This window comes from Eubalaena glacialis, chromosome 9 (assembly GCF_028564815.1).
Source record: "Eubalaena glacialis isolate mEubGla1 chromosome 9, mEubGla1.1.hap2.+ XY, whole genome shotgun sequence".
In the NCBI taxonomy this organism is placed as follows: domain Eukaryota; kingdom Metazoa; phylum Chordata; class Mammalia; order Artiodactyla; family Balaenidae; genus Eubalaena; species Eubalaena glacialis.
The window spans coordinates 21144812-21170096 of record NC_083724.1 but is presented as its reverse complement, the minus strand read 5'-3'; the positions used below and the strand labels follow the sequence as shown (position 1 = coordinate 21170096).

Genomic DNA, 25285 nt, shown 5'->3' with positions numbered 1-25285 from the left:
TTATGATGAGTTTTGTGTTCACTTAAGCCATTTCTTGTGTGAAAAGACAGAGGTCAGCTGTTGTTCATAGGCCTCGTTACTTTCTAATGAGGGGACATCCTGGTACTAGGAGCGGAGGTGGTTACTTTGTTGAGCGGGATGGTGGATATAGCTAATGAGAATTTTGGAATGGCTGCAACAAAGCTAAATTGCCCTTCATAAGAAAGGGAAAGAGGTTAAGAGTATAGGAGTCAGGGAGCTAGAGTCAGATGCTGAGAAGATTGAGAGTGAAGGAAAGGACCCAGGGAAATAGCAGCCCTTCCTAGTTGATCATGACACTGAAGAAGAACTTGAGGGGGGCGTCTATAGGGATTTGTTAAGCTGTTAGCAGTATAGTGCACAGCAAGCACTGCCACACTTTCTCCTACCAAATCATCAGCAACGTCTGCTTGGCTCACAAATCCTTTGGAATAAGTGGAATTTCTAATGATAAACCTTGAACTTTTGGGTCTTACCTCAAGACTGGCCCAGTGCAAAAATCAGGGCTTTCCATAAGAGCAGGCGACATATGGGTTATGTCCGACTATTTGAACATCTGCGTGTGAACATACCAAAAAGGAGAAAGAAGGGAAGAAATGGGGGAGAAAGACAGAAAAGAAAGAAAGGAAACATTTTATAAGAAAAACTTTATACTGTCCATGCTAGTTTAAAGTTGGAAGTATTAAATTTAATTATACTTAAATTTAACAAAAGAGAAAGAAATGGGATGGAACGTCAGATAAACATTTTTTCAAAAAAAGCAATATTCATTGCTAAAGATTCCTCTAAAGAGATGAAAGGCATGAAAAACTTTAAGTTGTCAGAACCTTTGTTATTTTCTTTTAATTAAATCTGATAGTCTCTGCTGTTAATGTCAATTTAATTTGTTTATATTTATTTGATCCCTGGTTTTTGGACTTACATACATCTTTTTTTTCCTTTTTATCCTTTTTCTTTTTTTCTTTCCTGCTTTTCTTCTGTAGGGTCTTCTGTATATTGTTCCCCCTTTTGCCCCTGTTGACTAGGAAGCATAGATTTTATTTATATTCCTTTAGTGGTTACCTTTAAAAACTTAATGTGTATATTTAATGACTAATTTCTCTAGTACAATCTAAAATTATTCAGTATCTCTACTCATCTTTTGGGAAAGTCAAGGATGTTGGCACACTTTTTCACACTGATCTGCCAATCTCCTTATTACCACAGTCTAGATACTTACTTTCACTTCTGTTTAAATACAAGAAATGGTGTGATGATTATTATGCAGTCAATAGTTAATTAAATTTGCTAACATATTTTACCAATTTCTGTGTTCATTGTTTTCTTTGAATTCTCCTCTTTGATTTCAAACTTCTTCCTGATGCAAAGGTCAATGGGTAGTAAATGGTACATCTGGGGAGAACATCTGTATTTTGCCCTCCCCCTGGAATGATAGTTTAGCTGAGTATAGAAATCTAGGGGTAGGTAGCTATTTTCCTCAGCGCTGTGTGAGCTTTGAGCCAGGTCAAATAAAGACAACCTTTTAAGTGGAATCTTTTGGGCAACCACCAGACAGGTCAAATGATGACAATCCTCTGGGATCTGAAGAAGCTTCAACCCTGTTCTTCTGTCCCGGTGGCTGTCAGGCTGCTGGTGATTACTATGACCATAGGCGGTTGATTTTCAAGGTAACTGTGGAGCTGCAGAGCGTGAGATGGGAATAGGGCAAATTTTAAGTGCCACAACACTTGCTGTCCTTACCAAGATTAAGCTGTTTTTCTAGAAGAAAGGCTCCTCAGAGTGCTGCAAGCCTTTGATTAACTTCCAGACTTCTGAAAAAGTTGAGTTTGAAAATTTTTGTCAGTTTTCTTCTTGCTTTTATGGAAGAGAAAACTTTTGGAAGCCCTCACTCTGCCATTTTCACTGATATCACTTTTTCGTGCTTTTTTTTTTTTTTTTTCTTAATTTCGGTTTACAGGTTCATCTTGAGTAGATCTTTCTCTCTCCAATACTCCTCCCTGCCTAGCAATTGCGTGGCTGTCTCCACCTTACCCTTTGAGACCCTTAGTTCAGAACTACCTCTTTACATTAGCAGCCTAGGGATGGCATTGGGGATATTTCAGATGCTTCCACTGAGTCAGCAGCTTGATTGAGTTCCCGGTTGTAAGGCTCTGTTCTTCCCCTGCCTCCCTGAGCTTACAGTTTCATATGAAAGGCAACCCCTGAAGCTGTCAGCAGACTTTTTCAGCTTCTTTTCAAGCGTAGAGGGTACCCATTCAAACTCCTGCTGTGGAGCAAAGAGCCTGGCTCTTGTGTCTCACCTCATGTTGGAGGCTGTTACTTGCTCTTACATTCTAGAATCCAAATTCCCACCCCTCTGCTAGCTTCCCAACCTGGAGCCCTGGAGGCTCACTGTGACAGACTCTTACCACTTTTCATTTCTGGTCCATGGAGATGCTACTCTTGATTTTGAGCAGGTTTAATGTCTTTTAATTTTTCTCTCTTATATTTTACTTATTGTTGCTGTGAGTTTGGAGCATGAGGACTGGGAGTTGTGGAAGTAGACGAGGCATGAGTGAACAAAGTCGTCTTGACTATACGGTGTGCAAGATCTGCCATCATTTAAAATTTCTAACTATTTTCAACCTGAGAGGGTATCTATTGACTCTCTGCCCTGATATACGAGGAAATTAGCCTAAAATGATTAAAAATGACAATACGTACCTATGGCATGCTTGAAAACTGCAGGTAGTACTCATGAGTCTGTTTCTCTGACAAAACTACTGCTACTGCTTTCAAAAATAAATACGCCAAGCATATATCTTGATTTTGCTTTCCAGGAAGGCACAGAAATAAGGCACCAATCATCATAACAAGGAATTTTTCCTTTTCTTTTGTCAAGCATGTTTTATGAGAGTGAAGAAGTGGCTCTGCGGAGGATAACAATAATTCCCAGAAAAACCATGATTCCATCCAATTATATTTGTAGGCATATATACAAACATGGATGAAAAAACCATAATGTCCAACTGAGTAACACTTCACTAACTACAAGTTTAAGGAAGAGATTAGCCTGATCCAATTTGACCAAATTTTGCCAAACTTCTACAAGGTGCAATTTATAACCCTAAGCAATGCATGGATTACAGAAATGAATGAATACTATTCTTGTTCTCCAGGAGAGGGGGAGGGGAACTTAATAATTTGAGCGTTTGCACTGTGATCCATACTTACGACTCTTACTGAAGTTGTTTCTGAGTGCAGGCCTGAGGATCAGGTGCCTCTGATGACACCTGAATGTTGAAGAATAAACTTCACCATATTGTCAAAGGTCCAATGATGGGGAAACTATTAATGGCTTTATCTGAAATTTTCCCATTGGCTTTTTACGGATCAACGCAAAGTTCCAGAGGTAGAAATAATAATAGTCAATTGACTAAGCACATAGTTCTGAAGAGTACAGAAATCCAGTTATTTTAATGTTGCTATCTAGAGAGGCTGCAGACATAGTTCCAGAAAAACCTCTTTCTAACAAACAGATGAAATCAAATCTCCTCTTCAGTCTGTGGGTTCTCTCTCATTAAGGGGTGGATCTTGGAGAAGAGTGTGAGATGTCCCTTCTAGGGGAGGGGGGCAATTCCAGCTTGGGGATCAGAAGACCAGCAATGGAGGCTCCAGTCTGGCTCTTCCAACTCCCTGCATATTGAGGCAAGCATTGCTTTTACAACCAAGCCATTCACCGGTTCAAACACTTCCATGACTTTCCATTGCCTTCAGCATAAGGCAAATTCTGTGACCTCCATAAAAAACCCTGCATGGTCTGGACTCGGCCAGCCTTGTTTACTTTATCTCTCACCACTCTTCCTCCACCCCAAACTGGGCCCCAGACATACCCAGCTACTTGCAGGTCTGTGAATTCATCCAGCTTCCATGCCTGTATCTATGCTATCCCCTCTACCTGGAGATGCATCCCTGCCCTTCCCTCCTCCAGGAAGCCTTCTGCCACATAACAGTGATAAGCAGCTAGTATTGATTCAGATCATTCTGGCAGCATATGAAGAGACCAAATAACAGCTTACATAAGATAATAGTTAATATCTTTCCCACCTAAAAGTCCTAGTTGGTATAGAGGCTCTGCTTTACAAAGTTGCCTGGGGTATTGATTCCTTCTAGATTGTTCTACGTCCGGAGGACACATCCTTTGTCTCCATGGTCCAAGATGGCTCACTGTTAGTTACTGTTATGTGAGGGAAATCTCCCAGGAGGGACAGCAGGGATGAGACCTCCAACATGGAAAGGACAGGCGAGCAGGAAGGGCAGGTATCACCCTTTAAGGGCCTGAGCTAGAAGTTGCACACCTGACTTTCATTCATATCCTCTTAGCTGGAACTGACTCACATGGTAACACCCAGCAGCAAGGGAGGTAGGGAAGTGTCACCTTCATTCTGGGAAGCCTCTATTATCATGAGAAGGAACAGGAGACCTTATATTGGGGAATGGCTGGATGTGAACGATGGCTGTGAGAACAGAAAGACCAGCCAGGGTGGATGAAGGTGAAGGCTTGACCACTCCGATAAGGGAGAAGGTGCCATCGCTCAACATTGCAAGGAATATTGAGGAGATGAGAAGTGGGAGCCAGGTTACAACGAACTGGAAAATGTTCCCACATCCATACCTTTACTCATGTTAAGTCTTATTGTCCAAAATGTCCTAACATTTCTTTGCTCATCTCTGGAGGCTCCACGTATGCTTGATCTCCCCATGGAAGCCTCTACCGGCAACTGGAATCTTTCTCAAGTGTAAATGGAGAGCCTCCTCTCTGGGCTACTAACTGGGCCAAAATGATATAATAATCTTTTACTGATGCCTCTGATAGGCAGATGCTTTACATACATATCTCATTTTCTTCCCACAATGCCCTTAGCGGACTTTTAGGGATTCAATAAAAAACACTTCCCTCTTTCACATTCAAAACGAGGACCAATTGAGAAACAAGATCCAGGAGACGGGCCAAGGGAGACCAATGTTAGCTTCTTATTGATAAACTGGAGAATGTGTCTTCATACCTCCAGTCAAAGAGCTTGCTAAGAAACCTCCCTTCACTCCCCTTTTACAATTTAGACCTTGGAACAGCCCAGCCGGGGGTAAGTTTGGGCCCCAGAGTCACCTACTGACTCAGCACTTCTGCCTTTCACTGCTGTGGAGCAAGGGGACAAAAAAAGGGAATATCTCCAAGCATGCAACTTTTTAATAAATTAGCTCCACCCTCTGACAACCCGGTCCAGAGGCTCTTGCTCCACATCCGGTAATGCATTCCTCCCGGGCCCTGCCCTGGAAGAGGAAGGGGCGGGTCAAGACTGTTACTCCCCTGGTGTTCCGTCCGCATGGAAACGTGGTAGGAGGAACGAAGGTTCTGCCATAACAATTCCTAACCAGAGGAGTTGTTTTGCCCACGTTACAGACCAGGAAGCCAGCACTGTGAGAAGTACCATGACTTGCTAGGGTCACCCACGTATTAGATGGCAGAGTATTTTGGAACCAAGTCTGTCTAGTTCCAAACTCAGGCTTTTAGTCACTAGCTCTAGCAGCTTATAAGCTTTTTGAGGGAGACATTACAATAAGTATCTCCACGTTTTCAGCAGCACCTAACAAAGCATTTATTAAAAGACTCATGGCAGGGTTTAATGTAAAGGCCTGGGGGTTCTGGCCCAGTTTGTTGCTTCCTTGTCTCATGTTCAGCCAAGTTTCTTGACCAGGACAATTCCCCAGGAGCAGGAACCAGTGATGCTGCCTGGGGACCCTTTTTTTGACTCTGGATGTTCTTTTGTTGGGTTTATAGTTTGAGGTACTTTGTTGTACTTTTTCGAAATCCACTTTCTCGCTTAAGCCCCCTACTACCCGTGAGGAAGGAAGGAATGACAGGGTGGGGAAGAGATTTAGCAAAGGGCAGAGAGGGATTAAGGACCATCAGTGGTCCAGGCTGGTGGTTTAGTTAGTAACCCTCCAAACCAATGCCCTTAAATATTTGCCTAACATCTGTTTCAAGAGGGGAAGAGAGATTTGCTTCATATTAATAGAAATTGTACAGATAAAGAAATTTCCTTAATTATTTGCCTCCTCAGGCAGAAGTGGTGTCAACATTCTGAAAAATACCTGCCAAACATTCCAAATATTCCCCACTTTTGTGTGGTTCTTATACACTCTTCAGTTTTCTTTTGCGATTGGCTAAACTGTACAACTTTTTGGTAGGTGTGTTAAAGGGTTTTATATTTAGATAACGAAATAAGCCGTTTGTTTCCAGAAAACAGCCCGACTTTATGGAAAGGACTTTTATAAAATTGTAGGCCACCGTGACTTGTCCACTGAAAACAGGACTGTGCTTCAGAGGAATGTTTTGCTTTTATTTTCCACTGGAGGGCGCTGTCTACTTTGGTGGAAGTGGAACCACGTTCCATTTCACCAATTTATTCCAGCGATCCTTTAGCTGCCCTCACGGATTTGTGCGCTGGGCAGCTGTCCAGCTGTCCACTCCTTAATCTGGCTTTTTCCAAAGTCCCGCAGGGCAGCAGTGTCTGGGTTTAGATGAGATTCCAGTCAGTCTGAATCCTAATGGGGCCTCTGAACTCAGACTTCTCATTACCCTGGTAAAAATGCCAGGGCTCACCCCATATGTGTGTATCTACTACATGTCCCCATACTTTCTGTGATTTAATTTCCATGATTTTGCATCCTTTGCCTTTGAAAAAACATAAACTAGGCATCTGTCACCTGCTTCCTGGGTCACAATTTCTAACTTCTGGCTCAGCAGCATGGTCCCCCAAGTTGTTGGCATGTGGCTTTAGAGTGTGGTTTCTCCAACTGTAATGTGCAAAGGAATCACCTGGGCATCTTGTGAAAATGCAGATTATAATTCTGTAGGTTTTGGGAGTTGAACCTGAGATTCTGCATTTTTAACAAGCCCTGAGCAATGTCACTGTTTGTTGACATTCCACATTTCAAATGGCACGATGTCACCTACTTGTCCCATCCAGGAGTTTCCCCACTCAGTTTTGTATATGGGGGTGTAATCAGAGAAACTCAAGGATGGAGGTTGATCAATATCTCTTTAGAGCTTTGTCTCTTACTTAGCTTTTATAAATTGTTTCTGCAGGGCCCCTTTCCCTGGCTTTGTTACATCTCATCTCTTTCTCTTTCTTTTTCCCTATTTGGACAACTATGAGGCAGTGTGTTGATGCCTGTGTCTGTCACATCTGTCCTCCGAGTTGTCTTTCACTGTCATATAAAGTAATTTCATTTTCTTTGATTTCCTTTCTCACTGAGAACCTGAATCAAAATACAATGAGTGATATGATAATGGTAATGACAACCTCACATGTGCATAAAGCGCTTTAATACCCATAAGACAATATAGGTAGAGGCTATGGGCCAGGGCTCCAGAGTCTGCCTGCTTGCATTCAAATCCTGCCTCTGCTACTTTCTAGCTGGGTGGCCTTGGGTAAGTTACTTAACCTCTCTGTGCCTCAGTTTCCTCATTTGCAAAATGTGGCTAATGATACTTCATAAGGTCCTTGCGAAGATTAAATGAGATAATGTGTGTGTTCTAGTGAGGCACTTAGAGTAAGCCTGACACAGAGTAGGCACTCAATAATCAGCAATGTTCTAATTGCTCAGTCCTGTGGGGAAGTTAAGGAACCAGAAACGCATAAAGAGAAATGACTTGCATTCAAGATCCCACAGCAAGACTGGTGGCACAGAAGGAACCAGATCTGACTCCAACTCCAGTGCTCTGAGCACCCCCAACATACTTCCAAATGTGGAGTTTCACTGTGGAGCCAATGCACAGCCCTGAGTGTGACTGTTTTCCCAGCATCCTGTTGATCTTTGTTCTCTCTTTCACTCTAAATGGAGCATTTCCAGCTGGTGTGATTCATGGATCTGGGACCGCTTGGCTCTCATTAACTTCGAGGAAAGTCGTAAGGCAAAACCCACATCAATCAAGCCTCCAAATTACTCATCCATCTTTACAGGTGACGCGTGGACTAAGATGAACAGGGAGCGAAGCGGGTATCATACAATAGCTATTTAGATTTATGAAACTCACATAAGCGCTTACATCAAGTTCCAAAACTGAAGCTTGCTCTGTTTTCACAGCAAGGTTGAACTTCACAGATAAGAGACAGGGTGTCACAATAGAACAGCCTCGAAACTCAAAGTCTGAGGGCCTGGGACTCCCAGCTTCACTACTTACTAGACTTGTGATCTTGAGCAAACCTTTTAACCCTTAGACTCTGTTTTCTCATTTTACTATTCAGCCTTGCAACAAACCAAGGAGTTAGTTATTATCCCCATTTTACAGATGTGGAAACTGAGGCATAGAGAGGTTAAGTGACTTGCCCAAGGTGACATGACTATGAAGAGATAAAGCAGGGCTTCAAACCCCTATGTTTGAGTCCAGAAACCTAAGTCCTTGTACCACTCTCATAAATGAGATGACGGGTCTAAAAGCAGCAGGCAATGAGTAGGAGCTTAATAAACCTTTACTGAATCTGAACCTTGAGGACAAGACTCATTTTTTGTCAACCTTTATTTTCTATAGTACCTTTGTACCTAATAGGTTCTCAATTAATAAGAGTTGAGTTGCATTATTCCCCCTGGAAATGGTTCTGTTTTTATTTAATGATCTTCTTAGATGCATTTTAATATGCAGACCACAATGCTTCTTGTACAATATCTTCTGGACTGCAAGGCACAGGCATTCATTATTTTATGAGACGCATATGTCATGCATAGCACAAGCCCTTTTCTTAAACCAACACAACATGCAAATAGAAATTTCATGTAAAATCACATTCAGACAGTCTCAGAGTAGAAACAGATGTCTGAAAAATATGAACGCCAGGCTTATTAAATATTTTATCATCAAATATTTCATACATTTCAAAAATGTCATCTGTGAAAACACAGAAATACTGCCTCAGGAGAACCAAAATATTTAATCACTTTCAAGAAATTCTTAAAAATAAGTCTTCACCTCAGAACTATTCCAGGCAGAGAACAAATTTCCAGGTGCTGCAAGCTATATTTATTATATTTTCATCAAAATCAGTAACCTAGTTGAAGGAGATACAGTAATCAGTAAGGTCATTATTAGGTAAGATAATGACTTCTGAATGAATTCTCTCATTAATCTCATTACAAAATGGTAATGGTACCTGACTAATCATGCCGGAGGGGAGAGCTGTATTGAATCAGAGCAAAATTAAGGTTGTAATCACAGAGCTGCTCTCGCCATTTCTTCATGAAAGTCTTACTCAGGGTTTGGGGACTGGCTTGAATTTCCTCTGACCAGCTGGACTATTGATCTGAAGGCTGGGGCACCTGATGTGGCGAGGGGCAATGGGAAGAGCCCTGGGTAGCAACAGTCTCGAGAACTGGTCCCCTTCCTGCTTCTGTCTACTTCCTGGGTGACCTTGGACAGGTCATGCCTGGCTCTGGGCTCCAGTTCCAGTTTCCCTGACTTAGTCTTCTGCTTTCACCCTAGTCCCTTAAATATATAAGGCAGACCACATCATGCCCAGAATGGCTGCCCATCTTATCCCGAGAAGGTTCCATATCCTTCCATGGACCACACACCCTGCATGATCAGCCCTCTTTGCCTTTCTGACATTATCTCCCACCACTCCCCCAGTCACTTGCTTCATTCCAGCCACACTGACCTCCTTGCTGTTCCCTCTGTCTGGATCATCCCCGCGCCCCACTCCATTTGTCCGCATGACTCACCCCCTCACACTCTCCAAGTCTTTGCTCCAATGTCACCTTCTCAGTAATGCCTGCCCAGACCACCATATTGAACACTGCAATCTCTCCATTGGCACTCAAATCTACAGTTTCTTTTTCCACGTCCTTATTGCCATCTCACACACTATGTAATTTATTAGGTTCTTTTCTGTCTCCCTACCCCCACTGCCCCCACTAAAACATAAGTTCTACAGGTCTAAGATCTTTGTACACACATATGTATGCCTGGCACACAGCAGATGTGCAATAACTCTGATGAATATGGAATTTATCACATGCTTGTGGGTTCCCAACCTTGCTGGACCCTCAGAGGGTGTGTGAGATGGATGACCAAGGATGACGAAGTGTATATACTCACTGCAGTGAGGCCCCTCTGGTGGTGAGGCTGGCTTTGCTTTTCCATCTTGTTAGAAATAGAAGCCACATTGAGTCCCTTTCTGTCCATGAGGACTGGCCTGAGAATGCACATGGTGGATGGCAGCATCTGGAGTCAGTGGAACCTCAATAGCCAGGAGAGATGGGCCAGGCTGAAAAGATGGAATGGACAGGGGTTGAAAGGGATGCCCTGTCCCGAGTTCCAGCCCAGTGGAGAGGTCCAGGGTCGGGGTGACGGGGCTCCATGGTAGTAGACATGCAAAGACCTCAGGGGTTTCATCAGCTGAGCGTTCAGGATGTTTTAACAGACTCCTTATGACTGAAGTAGGGCAGGTGGCAATCTCACACTAACCCTCGCTGGTCAAGCTACTCTGAGACAGCTCAGAGCTGTGATCTCCCTCTTTGTTCACACTGGTGCCAAAGAGAGAATCTGGAACAGGCTGGGTGCTCATAAATACTTAGTCAGTGTGTAAACAGCACTGAATTAGGGCTTGAATACGTTTCTGTGTGCCCTGTTTTATGGTAGGGGGAAGGGGGCAGTAATAAACTGTCCAGTGCTAACAAGGAGTCTGGAAACCACATAGCTTAAGGGACAAGTTAAAAAACAGGGATGTTTAACTGAACAGAGGGCAGGATGAAAGTAAGCCCAGTCTCCATAACTGCAGTACCAGTATGTAAAAGCTGGGTTACTTTTATTTTATGTGGCTTTAGAGTAGGGAGGGGGGATAACTGGCCCAAGTGCTATCATACACTCCTCTCAAGTCCATAACAACATCACTAATTGATCACAGACACCCTCCTATATAGAAAGCCAGACCAAGCCTCAGAATCCTTCTCAATACAGTGCCTCAAACTCTCCCCACCTGTTGAATGGAGTTGACACGTGAGATAAAACATATTTGTAAATCTTTGTCTAGAACACAGGGATAGGCCAATGGAAAGCCCATTAATATTAAGAAAAAACATTTTGTTATGAGCACAGGTAGAGTAAATTTCTCTGGGGACAGTGAGTTTCTCATCACCGCTCAAGAAGAGGCTACTTGTCTCCTCTCTTTCCTACGATGGTCTCCAGTGGCAAGGAAAGCATCCATTGGTATGTGGTGGATACATTTCCAGTGTCAAAAGATCAGACCCTGAGTTCTATCAGACAGAGCACCTTTAGAGCTAAGGACTAGAAAAAATTATAATTATGTGATGTGACGGAGGCATTAGCTAATGCTACAATGGCTATTAATGTATCAAATCAATATGTTGTACACCTTACACTTGCACAATGTTATAGGTCAGTTAAATCTCAATTTAAAAAAAGGTAAGGACAGTGACCGGTGCTTCAAGGATAGGAGGGACAAGCCACCTCGATACAGAGGATAGTGCCCTGGAAATGTTTCATGGTTGCTCCCAGGAAGTTCCACCATTTTCTCCTGCTAACCAGGTTCCTACTTCAGTGGCTCCAGCTGGTACTACACTCCCTCTATTTTAGCCCCAATACTATTTAATCTCCAGATTTAGTGGTTCATCCTGTAGCCCGCCTGCTGTAGCCCCTCATTGTGGGCACCGGTGGTGAGCTTACACCCCAGTCCCCTCAGCTGTGTTCCCTTCTAGGACATGGGAACTTCTGGATCCCCTACACGATACACCAAGGGAACTGGCCTCTCTCTGCCTAATTAGACCACACCAGAATTCCTTGCAGCTCCCCGTGTTGGTGGAGGGTCACCCTATAAGGGTGTTGCCTCCCAGAGCAATAAAAAGTAAAACAGGCCTACGTGCACTTTGCTTCATCTTTCAACCGATAACATATGGGACCTTTCTACCACCTGTTCCTTCCCAGCCCCCATCCTAGGGCTTACACACTGAAGGAGGAGCCAGGACACTTGACTCTCTCCTTCATATACATCCTCCTCTCTTCTATTCTTTCCTCCCTTTCCCCCTGATGGGGACTTACCTTATTGATACCCATCATCTTTTCTATAATATGACTTTATGGAAAAATTCATAATTGGATACTTCCAGGCTCTATTCTTAACAGTAATGAAGCATTTAAGATCTTAAAACTTTAATTTTTCTCAACAAAACCTGTCTTTCAAGGTTACTATCTTGCTATGACCTCAAAACTCTAGTTTGACTTAAAGTTGGGCAATGACTGATTGGTCTAGACTCTAGATGGTACCAATGCCTCCCCCCTGAAGCAATAAATGCCACTGATAATGGGTGGGGAGTTACAGGACAACATGACTCACAGAGAAGGAAAAACACACGATTTTCCATCTTAAAAAGTTATTTTTCTATGGAATAGCCAAAATTCACAAAAAGATTTGTGTTCAAGGGTGTTTATTATAGCATTATTTATAATTACAAAATTGTAAACAAATGGAATGTCCAACAAAAAGGGACTAAATTGTAATTTTAAATGATATCATAGAAGATTATTCATCTACATGGGTAAAATTTTACAATATATTATTAGGTGAAGAAAGCACATTACAAAATAGCATATTTAATACGATTACATTTTGTAAAAAGTATATAGCTGTCTATCTCTGGGTGGTAAAATGATGAGTGATTTTTATTTTCTTCTTTGTACCTTTTCGTATTTTCCAAATTACCAGTGAACATGTGTTAGTTTTGTGATCAGAAATAAGTGAACAATAAATACTTTGTTTGCTTTTGTTTGTTTTATGGAGAAGAAAATGCAGATAATCCCTTGATAGAGATGATGAGGTGGATTTCAAGGGCCAGAATGAGAACTCTGGGACCTTTTTAGCTTTTCCAAGTCTAAAAGACTCTGGTTCTGTTATCTCCTTAATCTTGGCCTCTGGCTCAGTGGTGTGGTGAAGAGGGTAGAAGGGTCCTCCCCAGGCTTGTTGGCTCCGCAAGCCCTTGGATAATGGCCAGTGCCCCAACCGGCATAGAAAGTGACTATTCCCCATGAAGCCTTGCCATCATAGAAACACTCCATTAATTAAAGAACCAAGGTACCAAGAGGGCTTTCTGCCTATACTCAAACCTTGAGTACCCTGGAGTTTCAATCTCTTATGAAATAGCTTTTCATTTCCCCCCTCTCTATTAAGGGTAATTATAAGCCACTGAGTAGTTCCTTGTACATAAATTTTTTATCTTGTTAAGGTTTTTGGTTTTTTTTCACTTGACCAATGCTCAGTTCTTAAATAAAACATCAAAAATTTGCTCCAATTCCTTCTGTAGGTTTTGTTTGTTTGCGTTTATTTTAGTATGGTCTCCCTCTGGGAAGGAAGAAAGCAGTGAACACGTCACTATCTGACCATGTCCTTTGCCTGTGTATAAACCTTCCATGGTTCCCTACTGCCAACCAGAGAAAGCCCATACCTCTTGGCATGGCACTCAAGGCCTGCCATGACTTAGCCCAGCTATCCTTTCTAGCTCAGTTCCTCACCTCATTCTTCCAACCCCGAAAGCCAGGAACAATTGCTCTTCCAGAACATACTCCACTTTTCAGTCTTCCTCCTTCTGCTTGCCCTATGCCCTCTCTTGCGAATGCTTGGAAAAGACTTGGAGTGATTTTAATTTAACATTTTCTGTATGGTTCTCTCTGAGTTGTGATCGTTAACTCTGCCTAGTTCCTTTGTAGATAAGGCTGCTGCTTAACGAGCTCTGGTCTTGAGGTCAGCAGATCTGGGTTTGAGTTACACTTTGTGACACTAGTCAAGAGTTGTAGCTCCATTTATTTATTCATAAAATGGAGAGAGTAATGCCTACCTGACAGGGAGGTTATGAGAATTGAATACAATTACATATGTAAAAGTGCTGAGCATTATTTATGTATCAAACTGCCTAAGTGTTTTTGAAACACCTGTATACTCACCACCTAAATTTGATAGTTGTTGACATCTGGCCATATATGCTTTATCTATCTACTTATCTATCCATCTATCCATTATCTATCTATCTGTCTATCAATCTAGACCTATATAACCATCTGTCTTTTTTAAAAAAATTTTTTGGCTGAAGCACTTGAAAGAAGTTGCAGACATAATGATTCTTTATCCCTCATATATCTAAAGATAAGAAAATTATCTTATATGACCAAACGCCATTTTCCACCGAAGAACATTAACAATAGTTCTATATTATCATCTAATATCCGGTCTACATTAAAATTTCCCAGTTGTCCCCAAAATGTCTTTTATAATTTTCCCCCAACCAAGAACCAATCAAGATTCATATATTGCATTTGATTGTTATATCTCTTCTATCTCTTTTAATCTGAGACATCTCTCACACATGGCTTTTATTGACTTTAGGAAATAGTAGGCCTCTGTCTTGTAGAACGTCCTACATTTTGGAGTTTTCTGATTGTTTCCTTCTAGTATGCTTTGACTTTTCCCCTCTATCCCTTGTATTTTCCATCAACTAGTTGGCATAGACTATAGATCATTCTAAAATGATCAAATAGGGGCTTAATTCTTTCTCTTTCATTACCAAATTTCACAGTAAGGAGTTGGAGTAATAGTCACTTCCAGTATTAGCATCTGAATCCCTGTCTCTCTCTCTCTCTGTCTCCCTTTCTCTCTCAGTATTCACTAAGGACTCATGGATTTTTTTTTTTTAATTAATGCATTCTGTTGTAATCCATTATTTTTATTATTGGTTTTGATGCTTGAATTGTCCTAATTTGGCAAATGGGGACCCTTTCAAGCCAACATCTGTGCCTTAAAAAAAACCTCCTCCATTTTCCTCTAATGTATATTATGAAAATTTTAAACATCTAGGAAATTTGAAAGATTTTTATCGTGAACATCCATTACACAGCACCTACCACTCACATTTTACTCTATGCTTTATCACATATTTATCCTTCCATCCATTTCTCTATCCATCCATGAATTCATCTAAGTATGATGTAAGACTCTAACTTTATGTTTTCCCAAATGATTATCTAGTTGTCCTATATCATTTATCTTAAATGTCCATATTTTTCTGAGGATTTGAGGTTCCGTCTTTAATAACATCAACTTTCCACTTGTGGTGAGTCTATTTCTGGTCTTTTAATCTTCTCCCATTGATGTATCTGTCAAATTATGACAGATTCCATACTATTTTGATTTTAGAGGCTTCCGTGTATGTTTTAACATCTGGGAGAACTAGTTTCCCTTGCTGTTGTTCTAAGTTTTTGGTTTTTCCTCGATGGTCTTGCTTGTTTCCATGTGCACATTAAAATCAAGTTGTTTAGTTCCAGGAAAAAAAAGTGCTAGTATTTTCACTGTGATTAGGCTAAGTTTATATATATTACCTTTGGATATATTAAGTTATATTATCTAAGGAGAGCATCTATGAAGATGATAATATTATTTTTATTATAATTATTAGTATTTGGAATTATATTAATTTCCTAATATTGAACCATCCTTGAATTGTTGTAATAAAGTTTGGTCACTTGTGTTATTTTAAATGTGTTGTTGGATCTGTTAATAAAGTTCTATTTTGGATTTTTGTATAGTCATTAACAAGTGAGGTTGACCTGCAGATTTCTTCTTCGCACAATTTTTATCAGGTTTAGAGATCAATATTATTTTCACTTTATATTAAAATTCGGAAGTTTGAATACTTTTTCTGTTAATTGAAACAGCTTAAATGACATTGGAATTATCTGATTTTTTTTTATATAAGAATTTTAATAAAAATAGTTATGTTTTTTTTTTTTCACACACACTGTATTTTATTTTTACAAGAGATAAATAGACTGACACCAAGCATTGTACATGGATGACCACGACAAAAGCAACAATGATTGCAATTACCAAACATGAAACACACTCATACTATGGAATTATCTGATTTTTGAAGGAATGGTAGAAAGCATTGAAAGCACCTGAACCTAGAAATTTTATGGGTGTGTTGTTACTTCTTTCACAACTTTCTCTATTTATTATGAAAATTGATCTATATAAGCTATCTCCATTTGTGTCAATTTTGCAAATGACATTTTCCCCAGAAAAGTATCTTTTTCATCTAGGCTTTAAAATTTCATCTAGGCTTTGAATAAAATTGTGCCAAGAGATCTTAAAAATTTCTTCTGATTCAATAACTATATCTTCCTTGGCATTCTTTGTTTTGTTCTTTCTGCTTATTTTTCATGTTTTAGTTAACTGTTTGTGTATCTGTTTATTCTCTCTGTTTTTATTTTTATGGAAATTTCTAACTTCTTCACTATGATCTCATGTATTGTTAATTTTTGTGAATGTTTCACGGGCACCTGAGAAGATGGTATATTCTCAATTATCAATCAGGGTATAAATTTTGATACATATACATAAGATCTACTTTACTGATTATGTTGCTTAGAAGTTCTATTATCCATATTCATATTTTGTCCACTTCATCTTTCTTGAAGTGAGAGAGGTGTATTAAAATCTCCCTTCATTATTGATTTCTGTACATTTCAATTTGCATCTCCCATAGTTTCTGCTTTATGAAGATTGCTAGTATTATTTGGTGCAGTGATATTCATAAGCTTTACATCTTCATTTTGAACTGCAGCCTGTAACGTTATCAAGTGTTCTGCATCATCTCACTTATTTATTTACTTATTTTTTGGACTGAATTTTACCTTGCTTTATTATTTTTTTTAATTAAAAAAAATTTTTTTAACCTTGTTTTAGGTCAAGGTATTAGTTTTCTTTTTGCCTGGTATACTTTGCCCCAATCCTTTATGTTTACCTTTCCTGAATCAGTTTCAAATATGTGTTTTTGTAAGCCTATCTGAACATCTTTTTCTTCTAGTAGGTAAGTGCTATAGACTGAATGTTTGTGTCCCCATCCCAAATTCATATGCTGAAACTTAACCCCCAATGCGACGGCATTGAAGATGGGGTTTTCAGGAGGTGACTAGATCATGAGGGTGGAGCCCTCATAAATGGGATTAGTGCCCTTATAAAAGATACACCCTTCTGCCATGTGAGAGAACACAGTGAGAAGACAGCCATCTATGAACCAGGAAATGGATCCTCACCAGATACTGAATCTGCCAGCAACTTGATCTTGGAATTCCCAGGCTCCAGAACTGTGGGAAATAAATTTCTGTTGTTTATAAGTCACCCCATCTAAGTACTCTGTTATGGAAGCCCTAACAGACTAAGATAGAAACATTTGCGATGATTAATTTTACTTGTCAACTTGATTGAGCAAAAGGATGCCCAGATAACTGGTAAAATATTATTTCCAGGTGTAACTGTGAGGGTGTTTCCAGAAGAGGTTAGCACTTGAATCAGCAGACTGAGTAAAGGAGATTGTCCTCATCAATGTGGGTAGACATCTAATCCATTGAGGGCCTGAATAGAACAGAAAGGCAGAGGAAGGGCAAATTCTCTCTCGGCTTGAGCTGGGACATCCATTTTCTCCTGTCTTTGAATACTGGTGCTCCTAGTTCTTGGGCCTTTGACTCAGACTGGGACTAACACCATTGGCTCTCTGGGTTCTCAGGACTTCAGGTTTTGACTGTAACTACACTGTCAAATTTCCTTGGCTTTCAGCTTACAGATGGCAGACTGCGGGACTTCTCAGCCTCCATATCACATGAGTTGATTCCTCATAATAAATATCTGTCTATCTATCTATTTATCTATCTATCTATCTATCTATCTATCTATCTATCTCCTATTGGGTCTGTTTCTCTGGAGAATCCTGACTAATAAAAGTTATGCCTATTTACACTTATCAATATGATTTAAGTTTAGTAATAGTTCTGTTACATTACTTTATGTTTATTGTGTGCTTTTGCTATGTATTCTATTTTCTTTACTTGAATTTTGTTTCATTTTGTGTTTGCATTTCTTCTGGTGTTTAGAAAGGTTTGTGTTTTTGTTTTAGTGGTTATGTTCATACTAATACTTGGTGTCCTTAGTCCCCCTTTCTTTACTTGTGTTTACTGCTGTTTGGTTTGTTGACTTTAAATGCTATTCTTTGATTCTTATTAGCTATGCAGCAATAATGAACTTATTCTACTTTCTTTTTTCTCTCTCCTGTCCCCCCACCCTTTTAAAAAAATATTTACTTATTTGTCTGAGCCAGGTCTTAGTTGCGGCACGCGGGATCTTCATTGCCACGTGCAGGATGTGGGCTCTTTAGTTGCGGTATGTGGGCTCTTAGTTACCGCACGTGGGATCTAGTTCCCTGACCAGGGATTGAACCCGGGCCCTCTGCATTCAGAGCTCGGAGTCTTAACCACTGGACCACCAGGGAAGTCCTCTGTCCCCCTTTCTAGTTATATAATTTCAACTTCCTCAGAATATAGGGTATTTACACACTATTCTTCCACTTTTGTGGAAATCTAAGTTTTAGTCATAGATCCATGGTTAAATAATTCAGTGATCAAAATGAGTCTTTTGACCAATGTTTCTCAATCATCCCCTGGTTGATTAAAGTTATTCCTCTAGTGTATTCTTCAGGAAGGACTCATGAATACCATATTCTATAAATTTTTGCAAGATTACTGTGTAGAACTATTTTTCTTAGACTTCATATTGAAGGACAGATGAAATTCCTTCTTTCCATACTTTTATATACTTGAGTTCCCTGGATGTGTTACTCTAGTGATGACTAGCCTTATACATTGCTGTTGAGAAGTATGATGCCAAGATTATTTTCTTTCTTTTGTCTCTATATCTGAAGGCTCGGAAGGTATTTTCTTTTACTTGAACATATAATATTTTCACTAAGACATGTCTTAGTGTTGACTTTTCTTAGTCAATTTCCCCAGGCAAAAAGGGAACCTTTCCATTGTGTAAATTCATGTCTCTTTTATTTTGGGAATGGAGGAGTCAGGGTGTGACCCCAAGTGCAGTGGGAGCCGTGGAAGAGTGTCCCTCAAGGGTGTGACGTGGGCGGACACTGACTCACAGCATCTGAGTGACGAAAGGACCCCAGCAGTGATCTGGTCCAACCGCCGCTCTGCAGAGGAAACCCTGCTGGAGGCTGCACCCCTCTGGTGACAGGAAGCTCCTCTCTCCTTCAGCGCCCACATTGCTCTGATTAGAGAATTCTTCCTTATAAAGAACTGAGAGCTGCCTTCCTGCAGTCTCCACTCAAAGCAGCTCTGCGTTTTCTCCTTGTCTTATCCTTCTCTGGGCGAACATCCCCCAAGTCCCCTGAACATGACAACACTGGGAGAGGTCCATGATGCTGGAAGGGGCCGCTGGCTCAGCCACAATCCTAAATACATTTCTCTTTGGAGCAGAAAACCACTGCACGGAGCTGGTTCATGCCCCCAAGAATTCCAGTGGAGGTGGCCGCAGGTTGCTCTCCACCAAGGACCCTGACAGATAAGCAAGTATGGTTCTAAATGTACTGGCTTTTGTGGCAGCAGCTGCTTCAACATAATGGACAGAATAAGCAGCAGCTGCCCTGTTATCGGTCCCAATTCTGACTTCTGCTCATCAGTACCCCCGTCTCTCACCCTTGTTTACCTGGGCTCTGTGCTTATTTATTCACCTCCAGGTCACCCCAATTCTTGCTTCTTGATTGAAGTGGAGACCCCAGTTTCTAGCTCCCTTATCTTGGTCCCTTTCCTCCGGGACCCTGATCCCATGGCCGTCTCCAGGCCCCAGCCCCGGGTCCTCACTTCATCTTACAGGTCTGCTCAGCTGAGCCCCGCATGACACTGAGCTAATAAGCAAATCCCACTAAATGGAAGTAGCTGTTGCCAAGCACATTTCACAAGGGAAAAGGGAATTTTCATCTATCAAAAGTGCATATATTTCAAGGGGGCCTATCACTCACTGAAATTTGCAAGAAAAAGAGAGTCCCAAGAAAATCAAGGGCATTTGCATTACAATCCACCCAAGTGCCCCAAAATATCTGGCTGAACACGCAGAATTTTAAGGAAAAGAGTGCGTTTTGCTTATTTGCAAGAAAAAAGAAAGAATGTTCAAGGAAAGGAGGGGACTGAGGTTGAAAATCTTAGACACGCAAAGAAAAGCATTTGGTAAACTTTGACCAAAGAATCACCTTTGTTCTTACCAGTTTTGGAGCTGGCCCTGGCAGGGGTGACAGAGGATCCAAACACGATACAGAGGCAAAGGCACTGCGTTTTGGGATAGGCCAAAAGGATTTAAAGCTGGATGACCTTGAACTCTCAGTATCCATGGTTCCACGTCGTTAAAATGGAGGCTATGGTAACAGGTCACCGTAAGGATTCCATCTGTGCTCTACAAACCTGTCTCCCAAATCTCCCTAATGATTGAGGAAAGTGAGCATGAACTTGACCCACACAGCTGTCCTCTTCACCCTCACCTCTCCAGTAGGGGCAATGCCCACAGAGCAGAAATGCCTTTGAAGTTTTGTGCTTGATACTAAACATTAATGCAATTTGTATCTTACTCCATATTATTCTGTGTTTATAATATAAAAGTGCTTAAAATGATTCCCCACTGGGGGAAAACCTAAAATCAACCACAGAAGCCTTCCTACCTGTCCCATATGTTAATGGGAGAGTCGTTCTCGATAACAACCATAACTGATACTTACTGGGCGTTTCCTCTATGCCAGGGATCGTCGTGCCAAGAGTTAGTCAAATATTCTTTTATTTGGAGAGATTAAGTAGCTTGCCCAAGGTCACACGACTAGAAAGTGGCAAAGTAGGACTCAAAATCAAGCCTGTGTGACTCCATACCCCAAGCATGGAGACAGTGCACGTTACAGCTTGAGTCCAGCAGCGCCAGGGACAGCGGCTGATGTGAAGTGCGATGACATCCCGTCGGGTGAAAGTCCAGCGCAGTTCTCTTCTCTGTCTTAGAGTCACAGTATTTTAAGGATCCAGACTTACACTACTATGTGGATTCAAGGGTTCCTTTTTAAGTTTATTTAATGAGCCTCATCAGTGATTTGCAAGGGGAGAGGCTCAGAAAGTGGTTAAAGAGGTGTTGTGGTGCAATGTTCTCAGGGGGACCTCGGAAAATTCTCAGTTAGGGCCCCATCCTGCCAAGAGGTCAGGTCACTTGCCTCACGGATCCTTGGTCATCCCCTCCTCCTCTCTCAGGGCAAAGCTTAGCAGAGGACGGTCCCAGTTAAGAAATCTGATCGGGGCTGAAGGTCTCTATTTTACCATTAATGCTGCAATTTTCACTGCATGATATTCCTCCCCACTGTCAACCTTCTTCATCTAGTTCTCAGACTTGTTCTGGGCAGTAGATAATTCCCTTTGCTTTGTGGTTGTTGTCTGAGAGTGACCTGCTTGAAAAAAAATCTGCCTTTAGATGATAATACTTATTATCTAAAAATATTTAGATATTTTTAGATAATATGTATCTGGGAACCCTGTTTCCCAAAATTCTATCCCTTCTCCTTCTGACCTTATGTCTGTCCATAGAGAAAACTAATAATTCAAGACTGTAAGGGACAGTTTTCATTGGTTTTGCCTTCCAGGATCTGAAGCCCCTCCAATGTGTAGCAGGTGTGTGGAGCAGTGTGAATCTGCAGGACTAAGATGTGAAGAGGTTTATTTCCCTCCTATTTCTGCCCCTGGTAGCAGATCCCTTACTGTCATCTCAGAAAGTCCCTCTTGTGGCTGTTAGAAGTCAGTCCAAGTCCAAGCCCACTTCTGAGTCAATGTTTCCCCCACCTCATAGCAGCCAGACCTGGGACCTGGGGACCTGAAGTGGGCAGGCGTGGTCTGCTTTCTCCTCCTCTTCGTGCTCCAGCATTGGAGTATGGGGAGGAGGGTCAAGGACCACTTCTGGGTACTTCCTCCTGCTCTCCTTTTGGACCTGATTCCTCTGGTACTGTGGACAGAGAGGAGAACCAGAGATGAGAGAACCTTCTCTTTCCCTAATTATCTTGGCTATGGTCGTTTCTTGGTTGATTGTTCTTGCTTCTCTGGGTGACCATGATGAAGGTCAATGCCCACTGGTGGTACACTCCACAACCTCCTCCTGCTGCTGCTAGGGTCCTCTTGCCTGGTGGGCATTCCTCTCAGGTGGGGTCCTTGCAAGATGGCAAGACCCTGGCCACCACCCACAACATCTACGTGATCCACTGGAAATTCTGAAGCTGTTTCTCTCCACCCTACTTCTCTTCTCTTCTTCCTGCTCAAATAGGATCAAAGGGCATATGAGCAAGTCTTCTGACTGAGTAACTATCAAGTGGGGAAATGAAACACTGGTCTTACTTTGCAGGCACCCTCACTCTTTATGAGTGTACCTCTTGGTGCCCTTCCTTACCATTTGCCTTGGGGATGGAAGAGTAGCATCCTGTTCTCTCCCAAAGAGTGGACAGAAGGGGCCAAAACACTGTCCTTCCCACTAGGTCAAAAATACATATTTCAATAATTTCCTCTATCTCCACCTTCCAAGGCTGCTTAGATGAGGGTGAGGTTGAACCTCTCCAGCTGCCTCTTCAATAAACCCTGATTGGGGTGTCCCACCCCAGTTGTTCCTGGCTCTTTAGAATTCAGGGTGCTTAGTGCTAACTCTTCATGCTCAGTTTAGGGTCCTAATCACACTCTACATCCTGTTATACATAGTCGGAGAGCTTCATCTTTATGAGACAGAGTCTGCCTCCCACTATAAAAAGATGAGTGGCAGAAACTCACTTTCCCAGCCTCCCTTGCAGCTAGGGTATAGGTATGTTACCCAGCTTTTGATGGTCAGATACACAACCCCAGACTTTGAATTAGAAACCAGCAATATAAAGAATTAGGGACTTCAAAAAAATCCAGTACGGCTACCATTGGTAGCAGCCACAGTAGCCGTATCCAGTTTCTAGGGGCACAGTGACAGCAGTGTGAGGGTCCAGTGCCACTGGGGTCAGTGGTACAAGCCATGGTGTCTGTGGAGAAGCTGTATTGTTAATGTCTCCATAGACCCTTTCTACAACCTGACTTGGGGTGCTGCTTTGAGCTGCATACACTCTGAGCCTTTTTTTCAGGTCTTCCTGAGATTCCGTGGGCTTACCCAATATTTTTTTAGTAAATTTCCTTTCTTAAATCTAGCACCCTCCCCCACCATAACTAAAACAAATGTATATCAGTGCAGTTAAGAGGGCTTTCAAAGTTACTTCCTGTTTCATTACATATTTGGCTAAAAAGATGATGAATCAAACTTTGCTATTTTTGGCAACAGTTGCTTTTTTTTTTAATGCCTCACCAACATACTGAAAAAATTGAGTGGAAAACACTTCTAGGCAAAATATCATTAGTGACTGATGCAGTAGCTACTGCTGTGCTCATATTTTGCAGCAGCTTTGATAAGAGATCTCTCACTCAAGCTTTGACCACTATAGAATTGATCTCATCTTCACAAATACTCTTGATTTTTTTCTAGTTCATACTATCCTGATTTAAAAAAATGATCAGGTAATACTGAAAATTTGTCACTAGTTATTTTACCATCCAGAAATTTTACCCAGAACCATTATAAATAAAGGGACAAAAGATGAATAAGATGGCTAAATTATTGGGACTTCCCTGGCAGTCCAGTAGTTAAGACTCCACGCTTCCACTGCAGGGGGAGAGGGTTTGATTCTTGGTCAGGGAACTAAGATCCTGCATGCCACGTGGCCAAAAACTTTTTAAAAAATGGCTAAATTTTTAACACCTAAAATATTACCCAAACGTAAGGGAAATAAATATTGATAATTCCTAAAAGTTTTACTGAACACCTACTCTGGATCAGATCCCAGACTAAGTATATATTATTTCATGTAATACTTATAAAAACCCTATGAAACCAGAATTATCACCCCCATTTTATAAATAAGGAAACTGAGGCTAATGTGATTAAATATCCTCAATCTTTCAACCCACTGTCCAAGTACATTCGTTATATTAATGACGTCATTCCATAGCAGCATCTTTTGGTTTCTGTTTAACCCCAAAAGATTTGACTTTATCTACAGCAAAGGGTGTAGCATTTGCTCTCTAAGACATCTAAGGTGGGTCTGTCTTCAGAGAACAAAATCCTTTCTAGCCAGTTGTAAACAGAAAAACTTGGTACACAGTTAATTGAGAAATCCGAGGATACAAACCCTAGGATGAGCCTCCAAAAGCAACAGCCAAAGCCAGATGGCAGAATTGGGCCACCAAGGGAGCTGTTGCTCTTGTCACTACGGGAAGCAAGTTTAGAGACATGCTTCAGAAACTTGCTACCTGGGCTACAAGCAGGAAGCTGTTTCTGCTAAATTGAAAAGCTGCTCTAGACCTATCTTGCCTCTGCTCAAATCTGCACCAGTGAAGAAGGATCTGACCAGTGAAGAATAGATGCCTGGTACCTGCTCTTCTCCACATTTAACATGGTTCCTAAATCAAGTCTAGGACCATACAAGGAAGACAAGGTGAGTATTACTAATTTTTTCTTTTGCCTCAGGCTCCAATATGGCTTGCCATGGCACTATTACTGATCTTGCCTTTGTTGAAAGTTTTGGTATTTTGTTCATCATGAATTTTTGTTTTAATATTGAATTAAAAAAAAAAACTGTGTTAAAATATTATTTACTTTCATTACTATTTTGGTGCCCCCTTAAACTGGGGGCCCAAGGCAAGTGTCCAAAATGCTGGCCCTGATAAGATACATCTAATTAGCAAAACTTAAATCACATTCAGAATCCTATTGCAAGGGAGTCTGGGAAATGCAGTGTTTAGCTTTCTGGCTTCTATAATATGGGAAAGTCTGCTGGAAGGAAGTTGAACAGGTATTAGGGAAACCAATACCAAATATCAGCCATGCATGGAAACTTTGAATCTGGCCTTATGGAGGAAGCTACAGATCATTTGCTCTCTTTGTTTTTAACATTACATTTTACTCTGCCAAACTCTCTCTCGCTCTGTGTGTGTGTGTGTGTGCACTCATTTTCATCAAAAATTTCCACAGTTTCTTTTTAAACTTCAATGGATGAAAGATGGTTTCTTGCAGCTAGGTTTTTGTTTTGTTTTATTTTCCCTCACACCAGAGACATCAAAGTTTTTGTTCTTCCGTATCTCCACAGTAAAAAGTTATATTTCAGAAATAAGCATTGGGGGCTTCCCTGGTGGCACAGTGGTTAAGAATCCACCTGCCATGCAGGGGACACGGGTTTGAGCCCTGGTCTGGGAAGATCCCACATGCCGTGGAGCATCTAAGCCCGTGTGCCACAATTACTGAGCCTGCGCTCT

General features: G+C 41.3%; 1 non-coding gene across 1 annotated transcript; it reads right to left on the bottom strand.

Moving 5' to 3' along the window:
* Positions 1–18311: 18311 nt before the first annotated feature.
* Positions 18312–18384, bottom strand: TRNAQ-CUG (transfer RNA glutamine (anticodon CUG)). Its single transcript has one exon. It is a non-coding gene; the product is annotated as a tRNA-Gln (tRNA).
* Between the last annotated feature and the right edge of the window lie 6901 nt (positions 18385–25285).